The sequence below is a fragment of the Thermobia domestica genome, chromosome 1 (assembly GCF_964235325.1).
Source record: "Thermobia domestica chromosome 1, izTheDome1.hap1.1, whole genome shotgun sequence".
In the NCBI taxonomy this organism is placed as follows: domain Eukaryota; kingdom Metazoa; phylum Arthropoda; class Insecta; order Zygentoma; family Lepismatidae; genus Thermobia; species Thermobia domestica.
The window spans coordinates 395,075,041-395,093,458 of NC_137454.1; the positions used below are offsets into that span (position 1 = coordinate 395,075,041).

An 18,418-nucleotide genomic window follows, 5' to 3' on the forward strand; every position below is an offset into this window, starting at 1 on the left:
CGAATTTTATAACCACCGAGGAAGAGAAGAGGATTTGCTGAAACTGTATGCACGGATATTTCAGAAGTAAGACAAATATCACAGGTAAGTTTTCTAATTTATTATTATTTGCAATTCACTGATATTAAATAGCGACAATAGTAACAATTACAAAATCTGACAAACAACTTTTCAATCGACCTCTGCTCTAACAGACTTTGTTGTTGATAGTATACAGATATTCAGAAGGCTGAAATATGCTATCACTTGTGACAAGGTAAGAATTATCTCATTCCACCAGTCCACCTCGACATGGCGGTGTCGCCATTCGATACACATTTCAAAAATCCATTCATTTCAGCCAGTTGTGAGGTATCTTCCGCATTAGGCATGGATCATAAATCGATTTGACTCTGCAGAAATTGGTTTTGGTTTTGGTTTATTATTACTAAATGGGAAATAGTAAAATCCCACATTAAACATTCCCTCTTTTCTGTTGCAAGTTTCAACATGTATTGTAGTTCTTAAGATAACAATGGTGAGTGACATAGCAATAACCCATTGCTACTGTTTAGCACGGAGAACACAGAGTATCGAAAATGGTTACGCGTTACATACCAGGTGGATTGAGTTGATTTTAATGTCCCTTTCAGCAGCGAGGCTATATGAGACGGGACCTACTGATTAATGTGGAATCCCAAACACATGAGCTCCCACCGGAAATCGAACCCGGGTCTCCCACGCCAAAGACGCATACGCTAACCGCTTAGCTACGAAGGAACTCTAAATACCAGGTGGGTTTAAAGTTAGAAATAGAAAATGGAGATTCTGCAAGAATGAAAAAAAGAAAAGTGATTAGTATGGCAACGAGCAGGATATGGTAGAATCACTTTCCCAGTCTATTACCAACTCTGGTAAAGGGGTTGCACGAATAGAATGTATTCACACGCTCAAGTACACGATGGAAATAGATATATTTATTGAACTACTAGTACACTCACACACACACACAGACACACACACACACACAAACATGTAGATTTCCCTCAATATATACCTTTTTTCTTTCATACACACACACGCACACATATTAATATACATAGTGATATGAAAGAAGTTGTACATATTCACTATGTCCTCCGAAGACATTTACCACTGACAACGCTATACGAATTAATAGATTATTACTGCATGCTTGCTTTATATACGAAGAAAAATACATAATCCCAATTATTTTCAAGAAGATATTATGGGAACAATATCAATGTCTCTTTATTTTCAAATTTCTATTTAATGCTACTTTTAAAATGATAGAGAGCATACCGTAGTCTTGGGGTTAGAGCGTTCGATTCATGTCCGCGTGATCCGGGGTTGGATTCCCGGTCGGTGCTTCCCCTATTTTCGGCGTCCACCCAACGTCGTGAGGCATACTGGGGAGTCACGTGAATAAAAAGACTTGACGGGCAGTAAGTCTAGAAACCTCCTGATTCGCCGATTAGTGACAAGGCCACACAGTGCGATGAATACGTGCTCGTCGTTAGGCTCGACGTAGTTCCACCAGTCGCTAACAGATGGCGTTGGAGAGTCTCAGGGCCTGTTACGCTAAGTGGTTTGATTTTATTTGTGGTCTAATAAATAAAGAATAAAAGATTTATCAACTGAAACAGATATCATCAAACTGAATGAACTACAACTTCTGCCTTTTGATAAAAGCCACATATTTGTTAAACGGTGTAACGGCTGTTTAACAATTTTGTAAACTTTTAAAGGTTTATTAAGCTAAACAAGTGATCCTGCTATGATAGAAAACAACAGATCTTGGTGAAACAATTTTCCTAACGAAATGTTAATTAAGTTTAACGTCGTCTTAATTGTACCGATTATTGGTAAAAGCAGCCATCATTTTTTTTTTTAAGAAAATATATTTACGTCACCTGGATACGAAGAAACGCAACTCAATAAAACAGATAGATATCCTGAAATTAACCCTAACCACTGGCATGACAGCCCTTATGGACCTGAACCGCTCCAACGTTATCTGTTAACGACCAGCTGAACTATGTCCTGGCTAGCAACGAACACGTGCATCTAACAGGCGTGTCTAGTGGCTGTCACGTCTTTTATTCACGTGAGTTCCCAGTTTGCCTCACGACTGGGCAGGCGCACTGGCCGGGAATCGAATTCGGGACCACGCGGAAGTGAGTCCAACGCTTAATTACGGTGTTCCGATGGATATCCTAATGGCGATTAAGTACCGAACAGGGAAATGTTATCTGAATACAAACTATCAGCCTTTCGTCACGAACCAAAAGCCATTTCATTCTGTTTGTTTGTAGTTTAATCTCTCTTTCCATTGTTGTATCTACAGGAGTCGTTGAGTACAGTATAACGTGGCATCCGGTTACCGAAGGTTGTCTCTTTCGCGACTTGTTTACAAACAACTGTTCACCAAAACTTTAGCTGATTGGATTTTATACATTCAATTGGCTTTCTTTAGTACTGTTTTGATAATAATAAGAACTAGTAAATTGTGAAAGATCTTCAAAAATGATACAATCATCTCGAAATTTTGTCCGGTAAATCGTAACTTGGAGATGGTTATTTTCTACCTGATCCTAAGTTACCATTTTCGACACAGGTATTGGAAATATCAATCCTAACACCCTGCGTGAACGCTGTTTAATTCACTATCAAAGCTATAACATTCTCACTAATGAATTTGGAGGAACAATAATTCAAGCCCGTTTGGCAGAGATTAAATGTCATTGAATTAAGCAAGCGCTGTTAGTGATTTTATTTGGTAAAAAATTACGTCTAAAATATTTACGATACTTCGTTCATATGTTATGAGACAAATGCGAGTCAAATTTTGTGTTGTATCAATCTTAAGCTCATCTCATTGACGGTATTTTATCACAACGGAACCAAGTGCTATGGGTGCAATAATGGTCTTATAGAATTATTCCTATTTTAATAGTACCCGCTCTTTGCCGGAAAGAAGAAGATTAATGGAAAATATACAGCGTCATAGTTTTAGGGCACTCATTCAAGCAAAATCGAATTTGTTGGAGATCCATAAACCTTTCACATAATCGCTCTAAATGAGCTCTCAAGATCGAAATGTAGCCAAATTCCTTCCTTGCACCCGAAACGGGTACTTTTCATACGATTTCATACACATAATTTAACAAAATCGTTAGCCCCCTTCCGAAATTTATTTTCTCGAAGACAAAAACTAACGAAAACTCTTTTTCGTACCCTGTCCCCCGCCTCTGAAGAAAAGAAAGAAAAAGAAAATATTTTATTCGATAGACAATGTTCAGCTATATCGTTAGCTTCGCCAAAAATAATCTTGAACCTTCCTAATTTGATAGTAATTGTTATGCAAAAATCTCCGGTTGCATTGAATTTTCTTAAAGTCGATTTTCTTTAAAGCATCTAATACCACATTTGGTGCCGGTATGTTCAGCGTTTCAACAGAAACATATAACAATAGTGAAATCCTATTATCACCCATTACGTACAATCCTTCGGGGTAAAAATGTCTCAAAACCCCATCTTACTCAGGTGGCCCCACGTAGCGTAGTTGCTAACTTTTCACCTTCGTCAGTGCGAGCGGTCCTGGGTTCGATTTCCGGTGAGGGCACTGGGTCGAAACAGTGTAAAACTCTTTTTACAGGCCAGCTATCCAGAATGAGGTTTACCTAGGATTTCCTCAATTCACACCAGGCAAATGCCGGGGTGGTATCTAACATGTAGGCCACTTCCTTCCTTTTCCCCGGATAATGTGCTCGCCGAGGGACGTCATCCCTCATTCATGACGGGCTAAATGGCCATAGATGTTGAGAGCTCAGAAATCTAAATCCTAAATCTATCTTACTCATGGTCCGAGATCTAAGGAGGAAATGATACAAAATTTCAAGTTTCCACACCCAACGGTTGCGGAGATCTGGTGATGAATGAGTCTACGGGTCAATTCTCTATATGTTGAAGATAACAGTAAACGGTAGTAAAATATCCGATTGATTATTGCAGATCATCCCTCGTTCTTTCAATCCTGGAGTTAATTTCCAAAATAAAACTTTTCCTTCCTTTCTTTACTAAACAAAGAATCTCCTCTTCAGTGAAAGAATATTGCATTGGCCCGAAAGATTAACATCTGTTGCAGTTTCTAGTTCGTTCACTACAAATGGAGTATTAACAATACCATTAGACAATTCGTACGTTTTAACCAAATTGCATAGACATTGCAATGTAAAGAAAATAACAAAAGTCATTACCTATTTTCTCAATGAACATTTACGCGAATTTAATGTTATTTTAGCACTATGAATATATATATATATCTTAGACAACGTAAGCAATCAACTATCCGGTAAATCTTACAGACTAATTACACATTCTCAATCTCTGGAATGTTCCTTACGCAAAACAAATTAGAAATAATTTCGAAACAACTAACTCTTAGTGTTCAACAGTTTCGTTAACAATATAGTTATTGCACAGAAAAATGTCTCTCTTTAGGAATGTAAATTTAAACATAAATCAAAGCATAAATTTAATTTTACATCAAACAAGCTCCCTTTTTTTTAAAAAAAATCACACAATCTACGTTTATATTGTCAGAAATTTCTCGTAATGCACACACATTAAATAATTAGAATAATCATCATTCTTTTCAATTTCAAATTTCTTATTATACACCCAACAGTATTTTACAATTGTTTATATGCATTAATTGTTGAGCTGGTTAAACAACGATCATTACTAGTATTGGATCATCGTAAATAGAGTTAGGACAACCACTACAAAACACACAAACATTAATACTGAATCTTTCGATTAACAACGAAATGGAGCAAATAACAGGCAACAGATCAAACTGAAACACCATTAATTTTTTTTTAGTTTAGCACATACTTTTCAGTTTGTAAGCTGCGAAAGAAAGAGCTTTCCATAAATAAAAGCGATGGAAGAAAAATTGGACGGTAAACATCAGTTGCCGGAACAACCAAAGTGAAAAAGAGAGGAACTGAATTAATGAATCTGGTCATTTAGTCAGAGAAATCAATTCAACGATACAAGATTCACGTTCTGTGCTGCCTCCTGTGATTACCACTCATTTCGAGACCATTTCTACACAAGAATTATGTACAGTGCCGTACCGTGGGGGGTACGAGCGGTGCGACGGCCCCGGGCGTCGAAGGAGGAAAAAAGAAAAGAAAATGAGAGGGAGGAAAAATTACTTGGAATATCTTAGATCAACAGCACTATTTTAAAGAAATAAGAAGTGTTTAAATCATGGAAAAGCAGGGTTTATTTTTGAAAATTTTCTTACGCTTCGCGCCAACAATGGTGGCGCTTCGCGGCTGGTCTGTCGACCCCACTCATATCGACGGGCGCGCCGTCGTATACTCTCGCCCCGGGCACTGACTTTCCACGGCACGGCACTGATGCTGTAATTATATTGATTACACTTGCATATTAAGTACAATGCACTGTGAGAAGAATACACTCGTAGAAACGTGACAAAATTAAGGGGGATTTTGTCTGTTGATTTCGGTTACAGTTGTCAGGTTGAATAAAGAGTACAACTTCCCATCTATAACTATTATGAGTCTTTGTTCATTGTATAAAACACAGACACGTTAAATAAAAATAACTCACCTGTCAATATCTACATGATGCAACAAATAAATTCATTAAGAACTCTTTCTCCACACATACTTATAAATAAATAAACTTTTTAAGACAAGCTGAATTTCTTGATATAAATTTATAAAAGCGAACACAGTGGTACTCAAACAAGTTTTTAATTTGTAGCTGTAATTGTTAACAATAAACAAGCAATAAGAATATGAACGCATAATACTTTTCTTTTTGCCAAGTAATACATTTTAGCATATAATTCATTATTTAAAATCTGTCAACAACTGTAATAAAGAAACTAAACAAAAATTAAGATTAATTGGTAACAAAAATATAATTCGTTTTAAAATACACTTTATGTAATGATTTCTTATTAAAATTGATAATTAAAAAGAAAAAAAAAAACAACTAAAAAAAATAATACAATATAAATATCATCAATACGGAGATTCCTTTTTTGTTTCCTGTTTCTTATGTATTCAACGCAGATTATTAATGATATGTATGTTGGATATCCAGTTATGAACACAACCAACAAAAGTAGTAATTTACTCAGAAATTTACTGATCTGAATTCGTTCACTATAGAATACACGAATGAGAGTCAGATACAAAAGTGAGCCGAAAATTTCCAACAATGATGGCTGGCAGCACCACGTTCAAACGCCACATTATGGCGAAGAACTAGTGTGAGTATAAAATAAACAACCTGTTACAGAACTGACGCAATTGTGAAACTTCCTACTCCATGCATCACCACGCTAAACTTTCATCCTTTGATAAATTTCAATGGATTTGATCTCTTCCTACCCAAAAGCGAAATTACATAATTTTATGTTCTTCGATGTATATTAACACTAATGCTGCAATGTTTACATTACTATCTTGCTCGAGCCATTATCATTTACTTGTATCAGCTTTTCGGAATTCGAACGGAACAGCGAAACAAACTGTACGCATGCTCCTATGTAATGGTAAAGATTTGTGTGCTTTTGATTTTCTTTCCAGTGATATCAGCGGCTACTTTCAATGAAGGAGAGAAAACAATCAGGGATGGACTGATCCGCTGGCACCTCCCTCCCCCCCCCCCAAAAAAAATAGTACAGTTATCTGATCATTTTTCTGGAATATTTATTTTGTGATAGAGTTTGTCTATAAGTATCCTAAATAATATTATTTACCCCTTTTTTCGCTTGAAGCGTCTTCATTTCAAAATTATGTCATGTTAAAATCGTATGTGGTTATAGACATACTGAGAGATGTCTATACTTACAGATATCTATAAATGACACAATCTCTCTCCTAACCTAACCAACCAACTAATATGACGCCCCCTTTTTATGGAGCTATTCCACTTGGAAACAAGTTCCAACAGATCGCATCCCTCACATCTACCAAACAGTTTTATGTTCAGAATGTTTCACTGCTAAATTTGAGAGTAAAAGCGTTTCTATGGACTCTTCGTCTTCTATATCTAGCAGAAATTCATTTCTTGATTTACAAAAGACTTAAACAAGGTTATCGACGTGAAAGGGTCATTAACAGGGTAATTCAAAATATAATTTGCGTAGTAGATCCAAGTTGTGCTAACAAATGAGAACAGTTCAACATAGCTAGGATTTATTAATCAGCCCAGAAGCACACTGTTGAGCCAGACCTTACGCCAACTGGATGTTAAAGTTATTCTCTCAACTCAGTTGCCTTTAAGCCTGTCGCTCACTTAATGAACAATCTGAAGCTCAAATTTTATCGATATGGCAGCCCAATTAGATTTACTTCTTTTTAAATGACCATTTTAGCCCACACAACATATAACGAAGTAAATAAAAATTTCAAACACAATAAAATAATAATGACATTGTTCTTAGGTTGTAGAATCATTTTACATACTTGTTCCAGAAGTAATTTATTACCTTTTTTTAATTAGTTATTTCAATAATTTCACCTCTACGTATAACGACAAGAAAAACCATATACTAAGAGCTCGTATTACAACCGACAAAAGATAAACGTATTAAAGGGCTACTCTACCTGCCGGTGCTGCTTAAACCGATTCAATCCTCTCTTCTGTTACGAGAAAAACTGGAAACTCCGATAGATTTCTTTGATAAAGACCATCGATGACCTGAAACTGTAACATTTTTTTTTAAAGCTTTTAATGAGTAATTAATTTCTTCTCAGTTTCTTTACTAATCATCCTTCCTTACCTTTCCATAATTTCTTTAACTTCTTCCCTAGCACAAAAGTCGTTTACAGTGAAGGATCGATTTGACGTATTAGGTGAACTGATGGAAGCGAAAGGATGTCCGTAAAATCGGAAGTCTGTTACATCATGAACTGTGATATAAATAATATTTGAAATAAGAATTCCAAATTATACTGTATAATGTAAATTTAAACTACTTGAAGTACATATCACATTAGCCTCAATACTGCATATTACAAGGATTTAAAAAAAAAAAAAAAAAAAGCTTTAAAGTTGTTTTTCTGTTGTATGTAGTTTCTCAATAGTGAAATCTCTAAACTGTTTTTTAACAATATAATCGAAGTTTTAGACTTAAAAGTTGCTTTCTCTCAATATGCTATATTACTGAAATTATCTATTAAATCAGAAGTCCGTTGATTCGAGATTCGTTAAATCGATCGTTTACTGTATTTTTGGGCTTATTACCTAACAGATATAGAAACAAATAGTTATAATAGTATACAGGGAAACACAACATTCTTGTAGTACACTGTTTTTACATGATATAAAATCCGTCTTTTTTTTCTGAATTGACACCGTTGCTTTTTCATATTTCATTGGCAATAAATGTATAGTCTGTAAGTTTTAAGTATTACCTCTATCATGATAGGCAAAGCGATACATCCTTCTGTGATAACAAGCGATCAATCATATTGCCTATGCATGATTTTTCTCTCTGATTAAGGTTAATGCTAATAAGCCAGATGTTCCTCTCTGCTTGAGGTTAATGCTCGTGAGCCAGATGTGCTGTGCGTTTGTGCGAAGCGGCAAGGCGATAAGGAAATCATGTTTTCCATTACAAAGCGAGCCGCTGGTAAATATTAAAACGGACAAACTATACTGAAATATGATAACAATTGAAGAGAAGTAACATTTTCAAACATTTACAAAATACAATAAGTAAAATATTCAATGTCCCCTTACTTTTTGATAAATGTAAATGGAAACTCAATAATGACGTCACAGACTCATGCATGGTTCTTTTTAACAAAATAAGCAATACTTCAAAAATACGTGATCATAGAATTCGTAATCAATGTGAGAAGTACATAAAAGCAAACGTTTACTCTCACTTACTGTACGAAACCTTCGGGATCTCTCATATATGTTCACAACAGTAAAGTAATCAAATTTAAATCTCAATTTTTTTCCACATGGACAATTTCTAAGGAGTAATATCACTTAAACAATTTAGTGCTTCAAAGAAACGTTCATTAAATTCCACAATATTTCATTCTTCCTCGTGGAATAAAGGTTAAAATAAAGATAAGGCAGATATTAATACAAACTAAAACACATTGTCGAACGAAATGACGGGATTAACAATTGTAGGAAATAAAATGCTTAGACTAAATTAAATCTGGTATTCCTTGTCGTATATCGATTGTGCGTCGATTGCAAGATGGACACCTTTTTAAATGTTACGTTATGATCAAAACGCAGATGTGTGTCGAGCAGCAACAGTTTTGTGTTGAACTTCAAAAATCCGCGACAGAGACGGGAAGGATGCTTTATTGATCGAAGATAAAATCGATGCTCACTGTGCTCACTGTATTTTTTTTTAACCAAAGGTGTAGTCCTTAAGGAGTTTATATTACTTGTATGAAGAAAGTCACGCAAATACGTCCGGAGATCATCAACACCTAATAAGTTCCTCACCAATACAACATTAGTGACAGTGTTTCTGTCGGCATGCCAGCGCTGGGCCAACCTCTCTACAGCTTGCACTTGGTTCCAGTTGATCTTCATTAGTTTCCCTACTCAAATCCAGTCATCGAAAGGATTTCATTTTAGGAATATTAAAAATGTGCAGGCTTGCATGACGAGTGCTTTGAAAGAAATTCCTGTTCAAGACTTGCGAGGTAAGCTACGACGCTTGACAAAATCAATGCCAACGTATTTATTCTCAAGGATGTTATTTCGAGAACTTTTACGTAATCAGTTTCATTACTTTCCGGACAGTCCTTCTGTACACATGTATATAAAATCTTATTTTATTTTAAGCGATAGATACTATTCCTTACTGTACAGATGCTCATGTCTATATTTCTTTCGTTTCAATTTGATCGCAACGAAGACATGCAACGCCAGCGAAACGGAGCACGCATATTACAAAAGGAAAATATTAAGGATGCATTTCCCGTTCTCATGTTGCCAGTAACAAAATAAAAACAAGAAATCATGAACTAACAGAAAATGATGTGTGTGTGATTAAAGCAATGATCACTCAGCTACATTTGTTTTTCCACAATTTAATAATATACCATTGAATTTGCGTCTTCAACAAAATGTCAGTGATAGATCATTTCGATCACCGAATACTTGCTTCACAACCTGATTTATCAATATGGCCCAGTTTATATAGTATTACTTTTCTTCATATATGTTTTTGATCTGTGCATATTGTAACTCTGTATTCACCGAGAAAGAATAAAAATGTTGGAGAATTTAGTTCTGTATACTGAAAATTTTTTTTTTTTTTTTTGGTAATTTGCTTTACTTGATTCTGTTCTATTGGTTTCTATTTATAACTTTTACACTAGATGGAGTAAGTGAAGAGTAACGAACTGTTACGTCTGATTGCTTGGTTGGATTCGAGTTTATCATCCTTTCAACACCGGCGGAATCCGAATCACCGTTATACGTTCAAATTTCAAGGATCTCTCCACGGAATCGGGCCTGGAACCCCCGGAGCAGGTATAGTGCATTAAACACGATGAATCTTCGATATATTTCGGATTTAAATGCCAAGAAGCTCCAACAAAATTTAATTCTATGAAACACACAATGGACGTCTTCATTACAAAGAATATTCTTTTTATAATAATAATAATTAAAAAAATCCGCATTACTCCTTAAGAAAAGAACAACAATCAAATTCAAAAAGGCAATATCTCACAATCTTTCTTCGCAGTTACAAAATAGATTAAACACAAATTGGAGTTCAACTCAGTTCATCGAAACACAAACACTCAATGCATATCCTTTCATTTTAATCAGTTTCAAACAAGTTACTCAAAATTATAAATAATATATAAAAGAGAACGTACAAATCCTTTGTTCCCTCATCACGCTAATACGGCTGAACCAATTTCTTTTATTTTTGGGGGGTTATTAGGATTTGGACCCTAGATGGTTTTTATCATATCACTTTAATTTTTAATTACCAGTGTCTTGAGATAATTGACGATTCAAGTGTCCATACGTACAAATCCTTTGTTAGTTCATCATAGGTAAAAATAAACGTATTTATATGCAACCCGCATGACCGTGTCACTCGGCGGGTTAACATAAATGACAGGCGCTATAATGTTAACATTTACTGCAATTTGAAAGCGAAAAAGTAAAAATTATCTAAGTAACAAAGTTTATTGCGTTCCGGGGTGACCGCAGCGAAGCGGGGTGAACGCTGCTAGTAAATAATAAAAAAAGAAGAACTTCATTTACGTATATTGTTTAGAAATAATACATGTTTCGGTTTCAGCTGTTAGCACAAACAGATTCACGACAAAAAATCATTTACTTGAGGTCGTTCCCTTTTATAACATCAGCAGTATTCAACTCCTGGTTTCTCCTGTAACTAAACGTTTTTTCATATATTTATTTATTTATTTTATTAGCTTCAGTTTCCACAACAGCACCTTCTTACAACAAATATATGTATTATGTGATACATGGAGGAAACAACAGACTTTGCTCACAACATATCCTCCATGGGTATGAATTCAATAAAATTCAGAACAGAAAATGTGGGACTGGACTATGAATTGGAACCGGGTATCCAGCTAACGACTATCCCTTCCGAAACAGCTACATCGTCATACTTCACGTCAGAGTTGGCCAAGCACAAATGGACTTGTGGAACAATATGACAACCTGTATTAAGAATGAGACCTTTGTGACTGCTCCGAAAGATGACTGGGTAACAACACTGCCACGGTAACTTGGAGACCAGGGTTCGATTCGGTCCATTCCCACATTTTTCAGTTATTGAAATTCAACTATAGATATGTTATTTTTCGAAGGGAATTCAAGAATACATTATAATAAGAAAATCTCATACTTAAATACTTTCCCGCAAGAAAGTGCTATTTCGTATTTAACTTATTTTATGCAATCTTCCCCTTGAAACTGCTGCCATCTACGATTTCTAGCTAAAGCAAAGCTAATGTATTTCCTTTTACGCACTATTACTTGTTTTATTATGTTCTTATTTTGTACAATTGTTTCAATTTTAATCTACAAAACTAAGAAATAGCCTTCCTTTGATTCCTATGTACGTCTTTCCTTTGATAGGAAACTTCTCGTAATTTTAAGCAGGTTATAAAAATCGTACTGCAACGTAGTATATTGGAAGGACTGTTACCGTAAGTTTTACGCTCCGAGGTACTTTCTCTGTAGACTAACTTTTTAGACTGCTTCTATGCGCATCAAAGGCGAGCATTCCAATTATTCGTTAAGTGGGAAACAATAACAAAAAACGCACTTGCTATTTGGGTACACTAAAAGAAACATCAGAATGAACAGAACCCAGGAATCACCAAAAGTATAACTGCCAACAACACACGATTATTTGAAGCAATCTGAGAACTTGCTGCTAACTGTACATAAATAGAAAACACTGCAAATCTTTTACAAAACTTTACAACTTTGGCATTTCGTTTCTGCTTACAGCCATTGTTCTAACACTATTCTAAAGCACCTCAGAAGACAAGAAATAAATATCTGCAATTATAAGCCATTCCCGTTGGCTCAAGTAACTTCACAATTTGAGAACGAAAACGAATTGTGTAATAGGTGAACAACGTCAGTCGCTGCCCAGCAACAAATTCAACAGCCACAACAACAACACAACTCAGCAAGAAAATTGAAGAACAATATTCTTTCAACAAAAGCAGTCCTTTTACTCAAATTCGTTTGTTAAACACAAAATCACAATCTTGGATTTACTTTTTTAGGTCACAACAATTCTGTAGTAAAATGACAAAGCAGATATATAAATACATAAATACATAACATTTAAACTAATACTCAGATACTTGAGTGAATGAGCAAAAACGAGGGGCAAGAAGGATCACTCATACAGATATCTCCTCTAGTACGACGAATTATAGATTCAGTCCTAGGACATCTGGCGAGCTTCTACTGCATTTTTCCAAGTTATTTTTCTCGTAGTCCTTCCCTCTAAGCTAACGTTTCTCAAGCACGAGCCACTCTTATTATTCTGAATGTTCACTCTACTTTTGCAAAATTATCATTTTTGTATTATTTTATATTAATATACCAATTTACCAGCATCAGCTTACAATTGAGGAAAGTTAAACTATAAGGATGTAATGTTTTTGTAGGTGAAGACAGGACACAGAGAGTGGGAGGATCGTTCTTTCATTTTAGGAAGTTCCAACTAGAATCGCTTGTAAGCATGATATCGTATGAAATATCGATTTTAATAATTTTCCGTATTCAAAATAAATATCAGACAACGAAATGAACAAATAAATACAATATTTACGCTTTTGATCATACAGATTACAAATTTATAAAACAGAGCATAAAGTAAATGTTCATTTTATGACTGGGAGGCTGAACGAAATACTAAATATTACAAATCAATTTCAATATAAGCATCTAGCGTCCTTATGGATTACAATGAACTGCATTTGATCTATTTAGTGTTATATATATAGTAGCAGTATTTAATTTCATTATATACAGAGTGTTACATAGATGTGTTACGATATTTTGAGAACACATTCCTTCCATCAAAATAAGAAAAAAAAAAAAAAGTTCATATGGAGCTGTGCTCAAAAGTGAATGGTTTCGGAGTTATAGGATGCTGAAAACGTGAAATAGATGAACCTTAAAAGTTCACAGCTCCACTACTATGGAACTTATCGTAGTCGAGTCAAGACATTGCCGAGGAACTGGTATTTAGACTATCCAAATATCCATGTTTAAGAATGCTCCAGTACTTGCACACCAATTTTTAGAGACGTAGGTGGAGAGTGATCAAGTACTCCCAAACAGCCTCTCTAATGCAAGTATCGGAGATTCTGTAAGATGGGTATTGGGATAGTTTACATACTAGTTCCTCAATGATGTCCTGACCCGACTACGATCGGTCCTATAATAGTGGACCTTTAAGTTCCGGAAGTTAATTTTTTTCACGTTTTCGGCACTCTGCAACTACCAAACTATGCACTTCCGACCACAGGTCCATATGAACTTTTTTTTCTTATTTGGATGAGAGTGTGTTCCAAAATATTGTGACAGATTTATGTATGTATATATATATTTTCTACTGAAATTAAAAAGCGAACACTCAATTAAATGCTTAATACTCGTGCATTGACAAGAACAAATAAAAACTCCAGCGCACATGTATAACAAGAAACATAACATGGATATGCAGTCATTTTGTGACCAAATGTTATCAGCGTTTATAAATCTGTTTCCTATGTGTTGTTTTTCTTATTGTGACTCATCTCCCCTGATGTTGCGGCGCTTCGGGTATTGAGCAACGCGAAAACAGAATTCGTTTTATGAAGTGATATCTGTAATTTTAGAATCTCAGGAAAACGCCATGCACACCAGTTTCCTTCGGTTTTATGGCAGCGACTCACAATCTATTTCTTTATGCTACAAACAGTTTTAAAGAGAGAAAGATAAAACATAGATGTTTTTTCCCTAATTTCTAGCTCTTCTTCTCTTTACTTAAGACAATATATTTAAAAGTTTCATAGGTTTTTAGTAATATTTTTAATTATGTAGCCTTCTAAGTAAACCATGTAATACCTTATGTTTTATATTTCAGAAACTTGCATTGTAATTCAGTGACGTCGTAAGGTATACCATAGGCCTGCAGCTCTTGACTATTTTGTTAGAGGCAGTGCACATCCTTTCTTACAGGACAAAATTAAATACGTAAAACATGCAAATTAACAATATCTACCAAAAAGCGTAGTAACTTTTGCTCCATCTCCTTAAAATTTAGTCTCACCTCCCCAGTTGAGGTTCCCTTGTTTTTATTATATACATGTACATAGAAAGAATACAAGGTCCACAACAGCAAACTCCTTTCACAACAGAAAAATCTGCTTGTCATATTAGTACAAAATTCTGCTTCTGAAAAAGTATACAATTAATATTTTACTTAAGCGCCATCAACCTCAAAAAATTTGCAGGCGCTTTACGAGTATTACTAAGATAAATACGCTTCAAACTGGCGATCACCAATAATAATAATAATAAAACTAATTTTGAGTTTGACAGCTTATAAACCATTGAAATAGGACAACAGAAAATTGTAAGGAAGGTCGGAGGAGGTCAGATTTATATGACATCAGATTTCGTGTGCATCACTTTACCATTTCATACTTTTTATAGTGTTTCATCAGAAGACTGATTTAACCTTTGCCACTGACAATCTCCTTGGAAAGAAAAATATTTACGAATAAAGTTTGGACGTCTTCGTAAGTACAAACACATTTTAAACAATCGTTCTAAACTTTATACGACTTCTATTGGTTCTAAACAATGGATTATTTCAAACTACTCTTAGAGAGTTATATCGCTGACACATGAATATTTCGAGTGTTGTTCTCAGACTGAATCCAACAAATATGATCTTATTTTACTGCTTGCGAACAGAGAAAGATTAAGTTAACTTTCCATAAATTACTGCATATTGCCAATGCGTGTAGATATAGATGTACAAGTTCCCAACAATAATGTGAAAATTTCTAGAATATACGGTCTCTATTTCTGAAAATCGTTTTGCTGAATGATAAACAAAAATTTAAATTATTTGAGACGGTTAAGAAGATTGGTCGCACTCTCTCCTCACATATATTCAAACAGCTTCTTTTGAAGTGGTATAACGTTCCCTAATTTATTCGTCGGAGTAATCATTAATAAATATGAATACTTCTTTGAAATTCTAAATTTGTGTCGATTTACTACTTGATTTAAGTTTGACAAAATAATAATAATAATAATAAATATAATAATAATAATAATAATAATAATAATAATAATAAATAAAAAAGTTTGTGAACTAAGACTATATAAATGCCAGACATGACAATTTGCCGCGATGTGTTGGTGAAAATAAATAAGTACAAATTTTATTTTCTAACACTGGTATGGCTCTTCTTTAGGATTGATAGTAAGCGAGGAATAACCAGCAAAAGTCTTGATTTCGAACTTAACTTTCGATGATTTTCAGATATTGCCTCTTTGTAATTCTTTGTTCAGGGGACATGGTTTACAGCACATTGAGATGCGCATTTCTATATGATAGTAATGCATTTCAGTGGGATTTTTGAATACTTTTTGTGATGCTAATATTATTCATAACTATTTATCATCGAAGCTGCTATATGAATGCCGCTTATGTGTATGTGTCGTTGGAAAAAGCTAGTGTCAAAGTAATGACTTGTTTCATTGTCAACGCTCGGACCAACATACAATTAGCGACTACTAAATTGCGGTAGTTGCTCTATGTAGGACCAACCGGTCTAATGGAGTAATCACCACCCAACTGTATCGGAGCTCATGTGAATAGTTAGTGTTCCATAACCTCGGTGTCACGTAAGAACGAAAAACAGATAAATCTAAATTCTCACCTCACTTTTCAACCTTTGAGTAAGTAATACTACATTGAATTATTAAAATAAATAAACAAACAATCAATCAATTTTATTGCTACAAGTAGAATCAGATCATATTAAAAAATTTAAGTTCCTAAACTTCTGTACTTCATTACAGCTAAGCAATAATACAATCTGGGGCAAATTAACGGCATGAGAATTCGGAAGGTTATTCTTGTATCAAATGAAAGAAAACATTTCTATAAACATAGATTAAAAGCATCTTCCTTTCCAGAGGAAAGATGCTGAAAGAAAGAAACAAACAAACAAAAATTAAAGCGTTCAAACTCGAAACTATGGAAGCTTCTCAAGAAGATCGACAAATTATAAAAGAAATTCCAACTTTACAGGAACCTCCATAACGCATTTTACATAATCAAGGCGGATTATCAAGACCTCCAGCAGTTATTCAACGTACTTTTTCATAATCTCTTGGCTACGCACAAGTGCTTTGCCAACATGGATCTGTGGACAAAAGCTTCTAATAATTCTCGTATAATATTGATCCCATAATTTTCAAGCTTAGGAGCTCATTTTACCATGTGATTTATTGAACTCAGCTCAGCTCATAGCTCTAAAAGAAAACGTTTTCTGATCCTTTCTTTCATTTCACATAAGGAATTAACTTCCGCAGATTGATATGCTATTTCCCTACAGACTATATAACGTAACAGGGGTAGGGGGTATTAAACAATGTAAGATGAAACAATAGGTATGTTAAAAAAAAATCCCAACTTTCTATTGAGGCCTTCATTGTCACACTTGACAATACTGACTGTCTTTTGACTGCACGTTTTGAACTTTTCCACAAAAGACGACACTTCAACGTACTATATAGCAGGCAGTGAAAACTATTTTGAAATATATTCAAGGTTAACTTCTTCCAGTTCATCTATTAATTCAATAACATCTATTCTACTCTACTATCAAAAAAATAATTAAATTCTGTTATTCTATTATTTGGGTCCCTTTTTTAATTATGAGATTTTTTTTAAAAAAAGTCAAGATATATGTTGAATGGTCACTTTCGGCTTTCAGAAAATGAATAATATTCGTCCGCATTATAACTATAAATAAACTAATAACACTAAGTACAGTATATCAAACAGAAAGCGAAGCACTAAAATCGACTGAAGCATACATATCTGACCTCTGCACATTCGACATTGAATTCTGTGACCCTTTGGCTGTGGAAAAATCTCCAAACGCAAACAGTAATAACAATCTGTACAACAGCACGTAATGTTCATGCCAATACTGAAAACGATTTATACAACATTCGTCTCTTTCTTCAGTCAAAATCTATCTTTGGTGCTACATTTTCACGCTTAACATCAAACAAACAAAAGTTATCAACAGAGAAAATCGAATTATTTTGTGCTACTAATAATGCAACTATTAACATCCAACGGACGCTACACTCAGCGAAAAAGTGTTTTTACATTTATATGTAGTTATAATAATGATCTGGACAATGTTCATGTGAAAATTGAATTCACTTGACTCATAAAAAGTACAACACTACCCAAGTCTAACAAAGACTAGTGATATTATCCTTAAGATATAATTATTATTAATCATAAACATTAATATCATACACCCATCATAGTTTAACATAAACATACTTGACAATAAAATAATGTAGTACAAAACCTACAATTACGCGTGTGATGACTAGATATCTGTAATGATTGTTCCTTTCTAAAAAAAAAAAAAAACGCTTGCTTCCAGTACCAACAAACGCTATGCAATTTCCATTGAATCCTTCCCAGCATCCATGCACAGAACAATAAATACAGACTTCTCAATTCACAGCCTGCAAGAACAAAACAAATTGTAATACTTTATTTAAAACTAAACACACAATGAGACAATGTCTTTAAGTATGTACGTGA

General features: G+C 34.5%; 1 protein-coding gene across 2 annotated transcripts in view; it reads right to left on the reverse strand.

Moving 5' to 3' along the window:
• Window positions 1-124: 124 nt before the first annotated feature.
• The window catches only part of Tusp (WD40 superfamily protein Tusp), a 320,891-nt gene continuing 302,597 nt past the window's right edge, over window positions 125-18,418 (reverse strand). For both annotated transcript variants that reach the window (XM_081732680.1, XM_081732675.1), the window contains exon 16: window positions 125-18,339. The gene's annotated coding sequence lies outside the window, so the exon portion shown is untranslated. The remainder of the gene's footprint in view (window positions 18,340-18,418) is intronic.